At 43.0% G+C, this 17,699-nt stretch overlaps 1 protein-coding gene across 9 annotated transcripts in view; it reads left to right on the top strand.

Moving 5' to 3' along the window:
* Positions 1-5,178: 5,178 nt before the first annotated feature.
* The window catches only part of Gpr156 (G protein-coupled receptor 156), a 108,144-nt gene continuing 95,623 nt past the window's right edge, over positions 5,179-17,699 (top strand). For 2 of the 9 annotated variants that reach the window (XM_063225032.1, XM_063225030.1), the window contains exon 1: positions 5,179-5,467. The gene's annotated coding sequence lies outside the window, so the exon portion shown is untranslated. Of the gene's footprint in view, positions 5,468-13,992; positions 14,158-14,184; positions 14,369-17,699 lie in introns of those variants that run through there. The other 7 variants (XM_063225034.1, XM_063225027.1, XM_063225033.1 and 4 more) reach the window with 6 other exon arrangements.

The raw sequence follows: 17,699 nt of genomic DNA, 5'->3' as shown, positions 1-17,699 counted from the left end.
TCATTCATCCACCAATAGACGTGGGTTACTTCCAATTTTGGCTACTGTGAATAATGTTGACATGCATATGAGTGTGCAGATATCTCTTCAAGCCCCCATTTTCAATTCAGAATCGCTGGATCGTATGGCAACTCTGTTATGTTTAATATTTTTGAGGAATTGTTATACTGGTTTTCACTGTGGCTACATCACCTCACCAGTCAGCACTTCTTTTTGAGGTAATAAAATTATCCTAGAATTGCCTATGGTGATGGTTGCTTATGTCCATGACTACTCGAAAATTTTTGATTGGGGCTGAGGATTTAGCTTAGCGACATAAGCGCCTGCCTTGCAAGCCTGTGGTCTTGAGTTCGATCCCTGGTACCGGTAAAAATACGAAAAAAAAAAAAATCATATGATTGCTAACTTTAAATGAATAAGTTGTGTGCTATAGAATGAATAAATAAATTTGTTTCTTTGAAACACCAGGAAAAGACATTTGCTTAAGAGCGCTAAGGCTGAGCTCGTCTCAATTTTCACCCCAAAGAAGAGCCGGGTGATCTTGGGCTCAGATTACTTGCAGTTTGCACCCGTGAGTTGAACTCTGGGCATGTTGTTTTGGGGCATCTGATGCTCTTGTTAACACTCTCTCTCTTAATGTACTTGGTGTTAAAAAAAAAAAAAAACAAAAAAACCTCTCCCTCTTGCTGCATTGGGCTAGAGAGTGTAAAATATTTGGTGATGAAAGTAGGTTGGAGAACATTCGTTTTATTAATTTAATTATTCTTAATATAATGTTTACTTCTCTCCCCACAGGGGTTTTCTTCTGTATCTTGTTCCTGCCTGTCCCATGGAACTCACCGTCTGACAAGTGAGGCCCAGGAGACAGGCCTGCTAACCTTTCCACAGCCTCCCGTGCATCCCAGAAAGCACAACAAAAGAAGTCTTTAAAAGCTTGCTGGAGGTTGAGAAGTTAACCAAAGAGTCATGTAGGCACGTAGCTGCAACATGAAAAACACAACCTAAGAATAATGTGCTAATTACTGTGACTCAGCCCCATTAGTGCACACAAGACCAACACCCACACGAAGAAGGACCCAGTCTTCCCACTCGCTTTGTAGATCATTTAATTTGTGCTCCTGACACAGTTCTCACCCATCTTAGTTTTGGGATAGTGGAGGGTGCCCACCCTTCTTCCTCCAGAATGATATTGCTGATTCTTTTCTTTTGATCTTAACTTTTTTTTTTTTTTTTTTAATCTTTTTATCGGTACCGGGGATCGAACTCATGACCGCCTGCTTGCAAGGCAGGTGCTTATGCCACTGAGCTAAATCCCCAGCCCCTGATCTTTTTAATAAATATTCACTTTATCTCTCTGACCTCCGTTTTTCATCCTAAAATGAGAAGGTTTAACTAGAATATCTGTAAGATTCTGTTAGTTTTGATATTCTATGAGGAAGATTTTTGGGGAGACATTTTTCCTCTAACAGTTTAGCCTTTATTGGGACCTTTTTCTTTTTCTCCGTAGGGTCATCTGACATTCCTATAATGCCTGCACTTAGACAGCAGACAGGAGATTGGCACAGCCTGTCCACCTACCTGTCCAGTCTGTTGAAGTGCTCGAGCCCTCCTGCCCCGGTACATGCCCAGGCTCTTTCCTTGGGTCAGTTTGCAAGTAAAACTCTGGAACCTTAATTTCAATTCCATGTGGAACAAAATGAAAAGAGAGAAGCTGCAAAGACAAAACCTTTAGCTTAGATCCACTCCCAAGATGGGTCCTTGTCCCCACGTCCTCAGTGGGGGAGGACAGTGTGTCTTCATGGTGGGAGGGGAAAAGGCAGGAAGGGAACTCCTTTCAACCTTGAGGCCTATGTAAAGGTTCTAATCCCATTCTTAGAGCCCTCACGAATTTTTTTCACCTTTCAAAGGTGATAAAAACCTCAACACTGTTGATTTCGGGATTAAGTTTCAACAAGAATTTTGGAGAGGACATCATCATTTGAATCATAGCAGAACCCCTAGACATAGTCAAACTGGAAGATACCAAAGACAAAACCTTATAAGGGAAAGAAACCAATGGCTTGGGGCTGGGGATTTAGCTCAGCGGCATAAGTGCCTGCCTTGGAAGCAGGCAGTTGTGAGTTCAATCCCTGGTACCCTTAAAAAGGGAAAAGACCAAAAAAAAAAAAAAAAAAAAAGAAACCAATGGCTCCTCACAGGGAAGGGAACAACAAAGTTCACTGCTGACTTTTTATCAGGAGCGGGGCGGGAAGAGTCGCTTGAGTTTGAGGCAGCCTGGGCTACTTCATGAGTTCAAGACCAACCTGAACTATAGTGAGGCCTTGTCTCAAAAAAGAAAAAAATGCAGTTAAGTCACTGCAGGAGAACAAGAGAACAATTTTCTGCTAGCAGAACTTCCCCACCATAAATGCTGAAGGGAGTCCTTCAGGCCGAAAGAAGAGAATGCTAGACAGTAACATGAATCCTCATGAAGAAATAAAGAGCACCGTAAACATAAAAGACACTAAATATATTTTGTTTGTAATTTGAGTGACTTAAAATACAACTGCATAAAGCAATGACAATATAAAACTATAAACGGGCTTATGTAAACAATATAAATTGTATTTATATTGAAATAATAGCATAAAGGAGGGTAGAAAGAATGGAGTAAAATTTTGTAAACTATTGAAATTAAGACAATATTAATCAGAGCTAGATTATTTTAAATCTAGGTAGCAATTGTAATTGATAGAATTTTCAGCGTGGCTAAAAAGATAAGAAGTATGAAATAAAAGTGGCCTTTATTTTAAGAATGTGGAGAGAGACTCCACGACCTCCAGAGTCTGGCATTCTCTCCGCCTGCCACATGGTGTGGGGACATACGTGTAGCTTAGGTTTGGGGTGGTGCCTAAGGGGCATTACAGATGCACAGGTAACTCACTGGAATTCATCTCACGCCACAGGTAAATTGCCGAGGGGCGGGAAGATGACCTCAAGATAGAGCCCCTTGGTTCCTCCTCCCAGCCTCCCACTGGCTACAGTGTCCCATCCGGGACAAAATCCTTTCAGTAATGTCCTGGAGAACGACTCAGAAAATAACTAAATATATTATTAAAATAAGGAGTGTTGACTTGAGCATTCCAGTGGCTGAGATTAAGGGCAATTCTTTCAAGATGCTGCCATCTTAAAATTCATGCTTCAAATTCCTGGGACAGGGATTCCACTTGTTTTGGTGTGGATCGTGGTTACCACTACTGTGGTTTAAAAAGTGTGCATGGCGGTACGCTTTAAAAACAGACAAGAATAGAAATATATGCATGTCTGCAACAGAGACAGTCATGTAAGAAAAGGCTGGAGCAGAAAGCATCTGAAAGAAAACACAGCATGCATGAAATTACTCCACAGATGCACAGACATGTACATAAAGAAATGCATGAAACACCGGAACATCAGCAGTGGCCTTCAGCATATGATGGTTTATTCCTTTCCTTACATTTTTATGTATTTGAATCTTTGTAATAAGCACATAGCTTATATACAAAAAAAAAATACTACTTAAACATTTACAATGCCCCTGCATTGGGAGATGGAGATGGATCAGAAACATACGTCCTTGCAGGACCTGGCAGTTACTAAGGAGACAGGCAGACACAGCCAGCTGTAAAATACAGCTAAGCAGTGCAGGCTGCAACAGGATGCTAGGAAAGAAACAACTGATCTCACAGATCCGACTGGGAAAGTCAGAAGAACAATGTTAAAAGAAAAGGTATTCGATTTGGAGCTTGGAAGCAATTCAACAGGTAAAGAGAGGGAAACCAGAAACCCAAAATAAGGGAGAAGAATGAGCATAATAAGCAGATGTTTTAAACACCAGGGAGGCTGGGAATGGTGGCGCATGCCTGTAATCCCAGCTCTCAGAGGCTGCTGTGGGAGGACTGCTCAAGTTCAAGGCTAGCCCAGCCGGGCAGCTTAGTGAGATCCTGTCTCCAAATAAAAAATAAAAAAGGGCTGGGGATGGTTTAACTAGAACATGGGTGTTGAGTGGACAGGAGGCTGGAAACAGGCTGGTCTCCAACTGTGAAAGTTTAGATTGTATTACCATTGAGCAGCAGAAATACCTTCGGTGGGGGCAGGGGGGTGGCTTGTTTTGTCATGACGTGAGGGGCAGGGGTGTTTGTTTTGTCAGGAGAGTCTGCCTTGCAGGTGAAAGAGGAAGAAGAAAGAAAACCAGTTAGGAAACTATTAAAATGATTCAGCTCAAGGTAATCAAAGTCTAACCAAAGAAGCCCCGTGGGAATCCACAGGAGGGCAGAGTTTCCAGAGCGTTTCTGAAGTCAAATGGCAGGCCCAGGGGAAAGAAGATCTTCGGTGCCTGGCAACTGAGGGGTTGGAGGTTCTCCAGTCTGAGAAAGGGAAGAGAATATACACATTCTTGCAGAAGATAGACGGGCTGGTTGGTATAAATCGCTAAGAGCCTAGAGCAACCGATTAAAGACTTAATCAGAAGGGCAGATCTTCAGTCTCAAACCACAGAACTCAGTCTGGTTCTGGGCTCTGAAATAAGCAGTCAGAGAGAAAAATGGGCCCAGAATCCTTCCTCACTGAGCAGGCCCCAAGAGTGGCTCAGATCAAGCTCCTCAGTGTCTACACATCCTGCATAAAAGGGCCTGGCTGTGGAGGAGGTATCTGGAGTCCTGGGTGAACTCTCAGGCATAATCCTGATACCAGCGTTCTGCTCACTGTGTCGAGGAAAACCTCGCTATCTTTTCTTCTTCGTGTTTTCCTCCTCAGTAGAGCTTTTTCTGAAAAGAAGCTTTTGGCTAACACAGTGTGTAAGAAACAGCTAAAATGTCTGTACTGTGTGGTCAGGGCCTGGGCTGGCCACCCAGCTTCCCCTCTGCCCTACTCTACGACCAAGCTTCCTTCAGGCTTGTCATAAAAATGTAAGATTTCCCCATGAGCAAACGTAAGTCTGAGATCTCAAAATAAATGATGATATGAATGGTCAATGCCTGCCAAGGCTCTCACGATGCTCTTGTAAGTGGTGGACCTGGATGGGGACATCTTATTTGTGACCTCCCTTTAATACATTCCTGGAAAAAGTAATGTTCTTGTTTTTCAGATTATAAAATAAATGCAATGTGAAAAGTCTGGAAACCCCAGAAAGTGTCTATCTGTTGATCATCTAGCTACTGGGTAGCTCCAGCGCATACATAAACACGTAAGTGAGTAGGTGCCCAGGACCCTCCGCCTCCTGCCCGGTGCCCGAGGAAGCGCAGGGCGGCGCCAGGCGCGGGGAGGAGCGGCGGCCGGGCCGGGCCGGGCCGGGCCGTGGGCGGCTCCGCAGGCTCGTGCGCCCCGGACCTGCGCCTCCGTGCGTCCTGCGGCGGCGATGGGCGCGGGGCCCGTGCAGCCCGCGCAGCCCGGATCCAGCGCCCCGAGGACCCCGGCGCGGCTCCGCCAGGTCGGCCAGGCAGCCTGCGAGGTGAGGCTCGGGGGGGGGGGGGGCTGGGGGGGGCTCTCCGGGGAGCCCCGGGCTGCAGAGCGGTGGAGGGGCAGAAGCTCCCAGACAGACTCGGGGCGCCCGGCCGCTCTCGGGCTTGGCGTGGGAGTCTCCGGGGAAGCGAGGGGTGCAGGGCGCGGGGTGCAGGGTGGAGAGTGAGCCTCACTGCTGGAGCTCTCGGGCTGCCTTTCTGCTGGCCACGGAGCAGCCAGGCAGCCTTTACCAGATCATCAGCTCAGGCTTCTTCATAGAAGAAACTCTCGGTGTGCACGTGCTACTACAGATGAGAAACTTGAGGTGTTTCTTTAACACCAAATTTTGTGTGCATCGGAGGATTAAAAAGCTGGGGGAGAGAAGTCATGGCGTGGCTTCTTTTACCCCTTTGTTGGTTTTTCTGGGTACGTGCATGCAAGAGTAATAGGTGAGTTATGTCCTAGTATATAAAGAAATGTCCTGCTTTAAACCAGGATATAGACATGACATTTTTGTATTTTCAGGTGAAAGATTTTCAGGTGAGGGTTAAAATCTAGGAAAAACGTTGATGCAAAGGCTGCAAAAAGAAAAATTAAGTTTCCTCCATCGATGGCTTCATTCTGTACAGAGGGTTTCCAAGCAGTTTGGACAGCAACCAGGCTTGCAATGACAGATTGTGTAGTTGCCTCAGTGGAGCTAAAAGAGACACAGCAGCTAAAAGGCAGAGCAGCCCTTGCACGTGGGTTCAGATGCTTTGAGTTTGAATCGAGAGAGCAGAATGCTCTGCAGGCTTTGCTGCTTAGGGCCTGGGGGAGGAGCAGAGGTGGAGCCGGGTCACCACTTTGCCAACCTGATTCCACTTCAGGGCCCTCGCGGTCTCTGGAGGGTCCCCTTTGTCTCCCCTTCGCTTACCTCCAGCTTTTAGCTTCTCCCTGTTTCCCAATAAAGTCTAGAGTTGGCCTGATCAGAGGCAGAATAATGGGAGGCTGGAGATGGAGAATCTTGTGTCCAATGGAGGCAGAAACGGGACCGGAGCAGACCGAGAGGGTGGTGGGGTGAAGCAGCGTCCTCCCTGGAGGGTTCTTACACAAATGGGAAAGTTAAGGAAAGTTGAGACAGAGAGGAGGAGTGCTTAACAGTGTTTCATGTCAGGGGTTCTGATATTTGCTTTTGCTGGACCATCAGAGCGTTTCTGGAAAGGTTGTAGGGGGAGAAGCGTCTGTGAAGGGCTGTGTCCTCTCACTCACATTTTATTCTGTGCTTCCCAGATTTTCAGAAAGTCACTGAGAGCTTGGGAGAGAGAAAAGAAAGGCCAAGGCCCTAATGGACAACAGATAGAGTGATGTGGGGTTACCTGGGCAGAGAAGTTGGATTTGAGGGTTGAAAGAAATATTCTACGTTAGGTAAAAAATCAGAGACTGTACTTTACAGAAAGAATTGAGAAGCATGACCTTCATGTTTACTTACTGATGAATAATAGTAAAGGATAAAGGGTATAGTTATGTTCCCATTTGGCAGATTGTAAGTAATTAATGAATATTGATGAATTCATTTGATATTTAAGTGATTCAAACAACTCTTTGTCTCCTATAAGGATTGTGAAACCCTTGATAAACTCCTGTCTCCTTTTTTTTTAATTATGGAAAGTTTCAGATATACCAAGAAGTTACTAGCCTTTTTTTTTTTTTATAAACTTATGATTATCTTAAAACGTAAACCTGTTAATAAAATTCACAGTTTAGCATCCAGATATTGGGAATCTAGCCTTGGATGGAGTTTGAATCTGAAAATTGTTAAGAAATAGGTGTATGAAGGATATGAATATTTTTGAGAAAAATTGTAGGGATCTTACTCACCTGACTCTTCTGTAAGAATCTTGGGCAAATCTCTTAATTGCTTTCTTTTGGTTATTCTTAACACGCGGATTGAGAGTGTCGCTCCCTGTGTGACTGTTTCCCCTCACACAGCAGATAAAACCCAGCCCTCCTAGACTGCTACAGATCAAACCCTCTGCGATCTGACCCGTTTGGCTTCATTCTCTCCCGTCCTCTGTGTGTTTCTCTTCTTCTTCCCTCAGTCTGAACACTCTTCTCCAGACACTGGATCAGTTTTTTTCCTGTTTGACATCTTCTAAAAATGTGACCTCCATGAGACCTTCCCATCACCTGATCTATTTGTCTATTTGTCTGACCTCATTTTTTCTGTCTTCATGGGACCTGACATTATATATGCTTCTTTGCTAATTGGGCATATCTCCCTTCAGATGTTAACTTCTTAAGGACAAAAGTTTGTTTTGCTTTATTTATGGTTATGTTCCCATTTGGCAGATCATAAGTAATTAATGACTATTGTTGAATTCACTTGATATTTAAGTGATTCAAACAAGTCTTTGTCCCCTATAAGGATCGAAAACCCTTGATAAAATGCTGAATTCCCTTTAAGTCATTCAAGTAATGAATATTTTACATATAAAGTGATGATCCTGGAGCTCAGTGACTTGTGTTCTCACAGTGTGTGCGCGCTGAATTGTGAGGTAGAAACTGGGCTGGTTTTGACAAAAGCCACCTACCAAATGAGACAGAAAACATTTTAATCCCCGAAGTTCATTTTATGCCACTTTTTAGCCACCTCGACCACTAGAAGCAACCTTTATTCTGATTTCTATTGTCTTGGATTTTGCTGGTTTTTGAGTTTATATAAATGCAATTGTACTGAATGCATTCATGTCTGTGACTGTTTTTTGCACTAATTCTGTGTAATTTGTGTGATATTCATGCATGTTGTTAAATGTATCAGTAGTTTACCTTTTACTTCAAGGTTTGACTATTAATTCTGTGTTTATTCATACTCTTATTGATAGACACAAGTTGCTTATAGTTTGGGGTCTTTTTTGAATAAAACTACCATGAGCATCTTTATAGAATCTGCCTTATTTTGAGGCCTAAGCAGCTTACCTGAAAGTCTGCCTCATGCCACCAATGCTGAAAAATGTGTGGCAAGGTGGTGGGGACCGTGGCTGATGCAGTGGCCTGTCTGAAGCCCCACAGTGTCTGCCCTGGAAAGCTCTTCTGGGAGCAGACCTGCTTCCTCCTCCAGCACTTGGAAAATGAGTGACTGCAAGTCGACGGAGCCCTGAGGTATGCCTACATATTTTTGGTTTCTTAGAAGAGAAACTAGGCTGTGTATGGTGGCACATGCCTGCAATTCCAGCCCTTGGGAGGCCAAGGCAGGAGCATTGCTATGAGTTTGAGGCCCTCTTGGGCTTCACAGCCCAAACTGTGTGGGGAGTATCTGTCTGTCTGTCTGTCTTGTCTGTGCCTCTCTCTCTCATATATACACACACATTGCTGTTGTATTCCCCTCCTCCTCTCTCAGCCCCCCCATCAGTCCCCATATGTCCCCAGGTTGACTCTAATCAGCCCCTGAACCTTATACTACCAAGATATTTAAACATTTATGAGCAAGAGTCTTGTTCACAGCCTGATAAAATATTTATGTGTTTCCATGGTGCATCGGTTTCCATCTAGATTTCTTAAGGCATTTTTCTGAAACACTTGTCATAATCATGAGATCCTTAGAAACAGATGGTCTGTGTTAACAGACCCCACCTCCCCTGGCCCTCTGCTTTCTCAGTACGGGGAGAATGCACACAGAGAAAAACAAGCATTGGAAGGGTCCGGGTCAAGCATGTGCTTTTGAGATTGGCTTGAGGGAAGAGGGCTTGTTCAGGATGCAAATCTAGAGAGGACAGTGAAAAGAACTGGTTAGAAGGGGGAAGATTAATGAAGGTGGATGCTTTCACTCCAAAGGGGAGAATAGATGAATTATTCTGGTAAAACCAGTTGCTTTGACATAGACATGGCCAAGGCTTATAGGAGACAACGAGGCTGATGATACAGTGAGTTTTACCTCCTGCTGTGGTGCTGGGGCAGGGGGAGCAGGGCTCTGTAGGAGGGTAGACAGCTACTCCACAAGAATCACTTTCCTCTGAGGTGAAGCAACTGTTGTGTCTCTTTGGCAGCAATGGTACAGGAGGCATTGACTGAGCAGATATCTGAATGCAACCCAGAATACAGTAAGGTAAGAGGGGTACAGGGAAATTCAGGGCAGAATTGCAATGAGCAACACATTCCTGAAGGCTAGTTTATGAAAAGCACAGGGCTGTGGCCCTCAGTCTGTCTGTTGCAGGAAGCCAGGAAAATTCTGACCAGAGATTGGATCAAATTTTGAGCTGTTCTTAAGAGGTGTATCTGACCTAGGTGAGACCTTGAGGTGCAGTTGTGTCCAAGGCATCTCCATAACTTTCTCTTGTTCCCGGTCCAGTATAGAGTACTCTGTGCAGTGTGTTTTAAGGGGGATAAATCAGAGGAGGTTAGGGTTGTTCAATAGTCCTAGCACTGACCAATAACAAGTGTTATTAGTGACCTTCCTGCCCCCCAGCTAGTATGCCCTTGCATGTTCTAGTTCAAGTGTAATTCACAGGCTTCAGGCTGCATCTGCAGGTGAATTGCTCTCATGACCCCTTTGCCTCAGCGGGGAACTGAGGTCTACATATCACCTTCCCACCTGAACCTGAGTCTGGGCAGTATACTTCCAATGTAGGGTGCCACGCAGCTATGCTAGGAAGTGAGGCTGGAAGACTATCCTGCTGTACACGGGCCCACTTTGACCAGCCCACTGGGCAGGACTAGTGGAGAACCTGGCCACGGAACTAAGGTCGTGCACTTTGATAATGCAGAGATGGGGCTGCTGGTACCTTTCTTTATGTTTGCAGTCTACAGGTTCTTACCTCAAATTGTTCACATTTTTTAATAACCAACGTGTTTAGTTTTTAACCCAGAATGAAAAAAAAGGAGGCATATTAGAGCTGTCAGTTATCTAAACCCGATGTGGTAGTGATCGGTCTAGAAAGTGGGTCTTCAAAGCCATTGGAGAAGTTTTGTGTGTACAACTGTCATTCAGTATCCAAGAGGACTGCTTTGAGGGACCTCAGCGGATTCCACAACCTGCAATGCTCAAGTCCTTCATCTAAAAGCCAGGTGGTGAAGTGTTGATGTGTAAACTGCATATATCATCCACAAATGTCAGATCATCTGTTGATTACTCATAATACCTCATACGATGCAAATGCTGTATAAATAGCTGTTTTACTAAATTATTTAGAGAATAATGAGTAGAAGGAATCTGTACATGTTCTGCACAGATACAATTTTTCTTTCCCTAATATTTTCAATCTGCAGTTAGTTAACTCCAGAGCTGTAGAACCTGCAGATACGAAGGCTGACTGTATACAGACCTGCTGGAAATTGGCATTCTGATGGGGAGAATGGATTTAGTGGTGGGAAAACATGAAACAGCACGGGAAGGGCTCATATTCCCCCAGAGCCTTGCTGGTTGGAATTGCTCTCTTGGAAGCATGGGTTTCAAGGTGACCTTTAGAACACTGGGGAAGTGTGCTTTGGACTTCCCGTCACTGTTGCCTCCACTGGGCTGCTGGACTACCAGTGGGCGCTGGCAGCTCTCCATCCTGGTTGTCTGAGAGTAACTGGGAAGACCTCGAGATAGAAGGTACAGCAAATATGTTAACGGTGAAAATACTAAGGCCTTGAAAGTGTTGGCCTGAAAGTGCTGTACCCAGAAGAGAAAAGGTTTTCTTGGCTCTTACGTTAAATGCTTCCTGAGTTTCTTTGTGTGGTGTAATTTCTCAGGTTAGCCGTAGTTTACTCTGAATAGGTGAACGGGGCGCATGCCTAATTGGGTGCCTTTTCTGAATGGTAATTATGATGATTCTAAGATTTTTGCCTGAGCCAGTGGTGGCTGCCTGCAGCCTGTGGAGGCTGCCAGGGAACAAAAAGCACAGAAGATCAGAATAAAGAGGGAGAAGAAAGCTAATGGCAAGAAACCAGGCAAGGGAAGGGAGTGGTGGCCTGCTGGGGTTTAGGCACCAGCCATCCACAGGTGAGACCCTGGGATGAAGGAAGACAAAATAAGCATTCATGGAAATGTTTTTATGCAAGCGCTGCTGACTTCAGGCAACTGTGAGCAGAAAGAAGGCAAGGATGGCTTAAAGAATTCAGGCTTTCAATTAGCTCCTTTCAATTCGTTCTGTTACCCAATGCTCTGTGTCTGTGGTCCCCGCCCCTGTAAAGATCTGAAAGTGTCTGTTAGCATGAAGCCAAATCATGAGAACGGTGCAGAGTATTCCACCTCTAAGGGCACGCCTTTGCTAGTGCTGGCCTGTGGATGGCGAGTGTTCAGCAGGGCTCAGAGTGCCTCCCACAGATGCCACCATGGACCCTCAAACCTGGGCAGCAGCTTCTGTCCTGCGGTTTGCACTTAGTCCTGCAAGGTTGGGTCAGATTTGTATTTCTTGTGTCAGACGTGTGGAACCACACCAGTGAAAGCAGTCATAGTTGGATTAGTGAGATTTCCTCAGACAAAAGCCTGTGCTAATCATGTCTACATTTCTGTGGGCTGTCCACTGGTTTAGGCAGCTCCATGGCTGAGGTTTTGGAGAAGTAGACATGATTTCATTTTACAACCATTGGCCATTCCCGCGGCACTGTGGGTTCAGGGCATTAACTGGCTTCTGTTAAGTGACTCCAGGTAAATTCACTGTCCGGGAGCCTTCATACACCAGGTCAGTTAAAACCAAATATCACAGAGCCACAGACCCATGAACTCTGGGGCCTGGCATTACTTGCAAATGTAAAGTCTTAATAAATCTTTATAGATCAAGATGTGATATGTATATGTCCCAGTTCCCTCAAATGAGCACAATAATTAAAATTTCTTACCTAGTCAAATCATAACATTTAAAAATTTTTGAATCTTTTCAACTTTTTAACTTGACATTTTTAAATTATAAAAGTAATAGATATTGTAACAAGTCTAGAAAGAAGGCAGCATACAAGCCAGGCATGGTGGCGCGCAGCTGGAATCCCCACACTTAGGAGACTGAGGGGGATCACTGCCTCAAGTTTGAGGCCAGCCTGGGCTACATAGTGAGTTCAAGTCCAACCTGGAATACGCAGCGAGACTCTGTCTCAAAAAACTAACAAAAAGAAGAAAGCAGTATATAAGAAAATGTTACTAAATCTTAACTTTCTTTCCCCTTCATGTTTCTGAGAAGACCACTCTCAAAGGTTCAGTGTGGGGCTGATCATGGTGGTGCACACCTGCTCAGGAAGTCCTAGCTGCTCAGGAGGCTGAAGCAGAAGGATCACGTGTTCAAGACCAGCCTAGACAATTTAGAGAAACTTTGTCTCAAAATTTAAAAAAGGGCCAAAGATGTAGCTCATTCATGAAGTGTTTTCCTAGCTTGTGTAACCTCCTCAATCTTCAGTACCTACCACACAGACATACAGAAAGTTTGATGTGAGCTAATTGAAATAAAGATAATTTTATATTTTATGTAAATGAAACCATGTAGCTTATTACTTTGTTATTTCATTGTGTTATATAATTATTTACAGTAATACACATAATCAGGCCAATTTATTATTTTTAACACCTACCTAATCTCTCATTACAGAATATTCCACATTTCTCGCATTATTTCTCCACTGATAGACATTCGTGTTTTCCTCTAGGTTTTTGTTGGTGTTATTGTTGTTGTTTGTTTGTGGTTTTTTGGGCCAGGAACCAAACTCAGAGTCTTGTGCATGACAGTTAGGCACTGTTCCCCATCCCCTTCTAGGTTTTTTTTTTTTGTTTTTTTTTTTTTAATACAACAAGTTATATTACAATAAACAGACTATACTTGTCCATACACTTTAGTTTTCTCCTTGTGTTTTTGGTTTCGAAATGCTGGGGACTGAACCCAGGACAATGTGCATGCTAAGAAAGCACTTCGCTACCGAGCTACGTTTTGGTTTCTATATAGTTCCATGGGCAAGAATCCTAAAACTGACATTTCTAGGCCAAAAGGAATCCACAGAATTTCGGTTCTCACGGAGGGTCTCTTCTAAGGCGGTTGCTTCCCTCATCCTTTTGTCTTTCTCCCAGCCGCTTTGGGCCTGGGGGCCTGGGTGTTTAGGTGTGAGGCCTGTGGCATGGACCTGTCTGTGCCAAGTGTGGATTCTGTCGGCTAAGTGGGGCGCGGGGTCTGCGGTTGTATTGTGCCTTTCTTGAGTTTCCTTGGCCAGACCGTGTGCATTTCCCTTTGCCCGCTTGTTCCACGCTGAGGAATTATACGTGATCTTCCTCTGGGGCAGGAGCATCTGAGGGTATCATGTTGGGAGGGGGGTGCTTTCAGAGAAAACGGGCTTAGTTACCGCGCCTTCTCACAAAGCCATATCTGGAGGTTTTTGTCAGGCTCTTTCTCTAGCAGTTGAGTTGAGAAAGGTCGTTTGTTTCCCATCTCAGTCTTCTTCCATTTTGAGGATGGGGAATTGGGGAGCTTCATAAGTATATAGTCAATCAGCTGTAACTGATTATTTGACATGCAGATAATTAGAGTCTGGAGCTTAAGGATTGGTGCCAAGCAACAGATGTGAACACTTTAAACAAATGATCTTTTTTTTTTTTTTTTTTTTTTTTTAACAAACTCAGTAGCAGGAGAAAGCTTTCATTTTAGTTTTGCTGTTGTTGGCCAAAAAACTTTAGTCCATCAGACCAGGGAGAAATAGGATTCCCACAACACCAGAGCCAGAGAAAATAGCAGAGAAACATTCAAGGAAGCTGGTGAGCACAAACAGGTGAGATATAAATGCTGACTGACAAAATAGCAAGCAGTGGATGAGATTTTAAAATCCTGAGGGCAGTCGGGTATGACCAAGGGATCTTTGAGCTGACGGATGCTTAATGAAAATTTGTTATCCCTAATCTGTACCACAAACTTCAAAGTGAGTCTGTGTTCAGAATGCAAACTTCAGCTGAGCTGTGGAAGGAAGTTATCAAGTCCCACTGGTAAGTAGTTTGCTGTTGGCTTTTATATGTTTATTAAATGTGGAATATATTTATGTATCCAAGATTGAAGACTAAAAAGGAAAAAACACTGAATAGAAATTACTGCAATTAATTTCCAATGAGAATATTTTAACTTTATATGTACATATACATGCATAGATATAGTAAGCATTACCCTTTATGTAAAAAGACATACCAGACCACAATGACAGTGAAACTAGTTTCTATGATAGGTTTATCTTTTATATCTTAAAGATTCTAGAATGTATATTGGTTGGTCTTGTAGTTAATTGGATAGTTACACTGTGTACTGTTTGCACTGTCATTTGTGTTTTGTAGAGTAAATATTTAAACAGTTTGTCTTGTCAATAAAAAATGTTAAAGATCTTTGAGGACATTAAGCATGTGCTGCTGGCTAGTTGTGATAAAGCATGACTCCCACAGAAGACATCTAGGAAAACAGATTTTAAAAAGTTCATTTGAAGACCCAGAAGACATCCTGAGGCGGCTGTGATGAGTGCCCCACATTCTAAATCTTCCCTGGAGGCATTTACCGTTTGATAAGTAGCGTGTGAGGGCGAAGTAGGAACCCTAGCAATAAGCTAAGAGTCAGAGAAGCTGAGCAGAAGGTTCTACCGTATGGTAGGACGAGGGAGGGGAAGCGAATTTCAAAAATACCAAATGGTCTGGGACATGAGAGACCATGGTCATGGGAAGAAAAGAGGCATGTTGAAATCAGCCCAGTGACCAAAGCATTTTCCAAATCATTCACTGATTTATAAGGACAGACCCAGAAGTAAAAAGTCCAAAGAAAGTGCTTAAAATCCAAGAGGCTAGTCCAAGCTACTTGAAATGTTACTCTGCTGGAAAGATAAAAATTGGAGTGTGGGGTCTACTGAGATGGAAGAGCTGCCAAAATACTCAAGATTTACATGGGATTCTTGAAGGTTTACCTGAGCAGTTACAGGAAACCAGGAACAAACTCAGCCTTGTACCAGCTGTAGCAAACCTGCAACTTGCATGCTACAGTAGGCTGTTTATATCACTGACAGCTCTAAAGGATTCGCCATCACTGCTTTATACAATGTTGAAATCTAATTCTTGGTAATCTCAGTCACTGATTGGATTAAAGTATCTGTTTTATTTCATCATACTGGCAGAAGCCTTCTCCATATCTTTTCCAGAGTCTCCATATTTTTTATACATGGTTTGTGATATTCAGTGAAACAGGATCCAATCACACCAAGAGATAGTTTTTAGAATATGGTGCAGAAGGAGAAAACTCAGGCTCAGATTTAGGAAACAGAGCTTCAAGTCTATAGAGATCAAGACAATTAGGAGAAAATATTGAAGGAAGCAGTATGACAAAAAAAAAAAAAATACTCTGGAGATTCTCACAGGGTAGACTTCAGTTCTAAAGCCAGGCAGGAAAGCTTGCGTTCCTTAAAGTGTGGAAAGTGCTAAAAGACCGTTTCTTAGCAGGGAATACTTAGCCCTAGTTCGAGCTCTGATCCACCTGACACATTTTTTTCTTTTAAAGAACAATTTGAAAGGAGCAAATTTTCCTGATGAACTACATCTCAAAACAAAACTGAAGGGTATTTAGAGATATTTGGGTAATGAATATATTACAGAGCGAAACATACTATCAGGGATACTGAAAAAAGCATGACTCGGATATAACAATACTAAACATGTAGCTAATAAGAAACTTTCAAAATCCACAAAGAAGAAATTGATAGAGCTATTTATAAGTTAAGAAAATGATGAACCAACTTGACCTTATTGAGCTTTACAGAGCACTCCACTCAACAACAGAAAAATACACATTCCTTTCATGTACACATGGATTTTTTTTTTTATCAGACTAGAAATTCTGGGGCATAAAAAAAGACTCAATACATTAAAAGAATTCAAATTATATAAAATATATCCTTGACTACAATAAGAATTATGAAATCAATAGTCCTACAGATCTTGTAACTAATAAACATACTTTACCTCATAAGTCAAAAAAGAAAAAGGGAAGTAAATATTTCAGATTGAATGAGAGTTAAAAGACACACATTCAAGGCAGTACTTAGGTAGAATTTTGTAACATTAAAGGCTTATAAAAATATCTCAAATCAGTATCCTTAGCTTTCATCTTAAGCAACTAAAAGCAAATGGCTGAGTCTCCTTAATATTGTACAGTATTCTACATTTCTGTGTCTGTGGAGTCCACACTTTCATCAATATCTCATAACCAAAAAATATGTTAGAGTCATAGCTTGAAGAATAAAAACAAAAGTGTAGTTCTATATATCTGATTTCTTAAAGTTCTTCCTTGAAATTAGTTTTTAGAGAATATCAGAGCCTTATCATTGTAGCCTAGAGTAATGAGTTAAATGCTATTCCAAGGGTTTGTATGGTTCAGACTCCATGAAAGCTCAGTATTTCTTATGCCTGATGGGGTACTCATGGCTTGATTCCCAAGGACTTGTTAGAAATGCAAATTCTCAGGCCCCAGTCCAGATCTACTGACTGAGTAGGAACCATTTTAGGGAGAAACCAGCGATCTTTTATTTTTTAAGGCACTGTCCAGATGATTCTGATGTAGTGTGAAATGTGATAACCACTGTATCAGACTGTGCTTAGAAATCTGCCCTGCTTGCAGCCGAGGTTTAAAACAGTTGAAGGGAGTGGCTGAAGGTTAACCAGTCTTGTGTTGATAGCTTGTATTTTCCTTTTTTCCTCAGAGAGCCCAAATCACTTTCCCACAAGGAAAGTGATTGGCTGCACAGCGACACTGAACAACAGTTTAGAGAAATCAGTGTCCAGATAAAACTGCAGTTTAGAGACACAGCATGTGAGTTCACTTACAAAAATTCTAACCAGTGGCTTTTCAGGGATGAGTCCTAGTGATTTCAAAGGTTTTGGTGTTCAGCCTTGTGCACTGGCTGAGTTGGACAGTCTGACCCCAGGAGTGGGGTCTTACTTACCCTCTTTCAGTCACGTACATCCTTTAACAGGGTGCTCAGTATTGACATGCTTACTTCATTCAGCCTGTGTTGACAGTAGGACAGGATCTCAGCTGCAGGAGTGCAAAACGTGGGCTGTTCAAAACTCGCCTTCAGGTGACCATTCTCTCTGGTTTTACTGTCACCCAGAGATTGATTTGTTAGAACTCCTGCCTGGCTGGTGAGGACTGGCACAGGGCACTTCCCAGCAGTTCTCAGTAAAAGGGAGCAGCCAGGTGGAACTCATTCCTGGCTTTTAATACTTTTCAAATGAGAATTTTATTGCATATTAATGAGCACTAATTGACATTTGTGACTGGTTTTTATGGAAA

Source organism: Cavia porcellus, unplaced genomic scaffold (assembly GCF_034190915.1).
Source record: "Cavia porcellus strain 051 isolate PalLab524CR breed Dunkin Hartley unplaced genomic scaffold, mCavPor4.1 scaffold_15, whole genome shotgun sequence".
In the NCBI taxonomy this organism is placed as follows: domain Eukaryota; kingdom Metazoa; phylum Chordata; class Mammalia; order Rodentia; family Caviidae; genus Cavia; species Cavia porcellus.
This window is presented reverse-complemented; position numbering and strand designations above follow the sequence as displayed.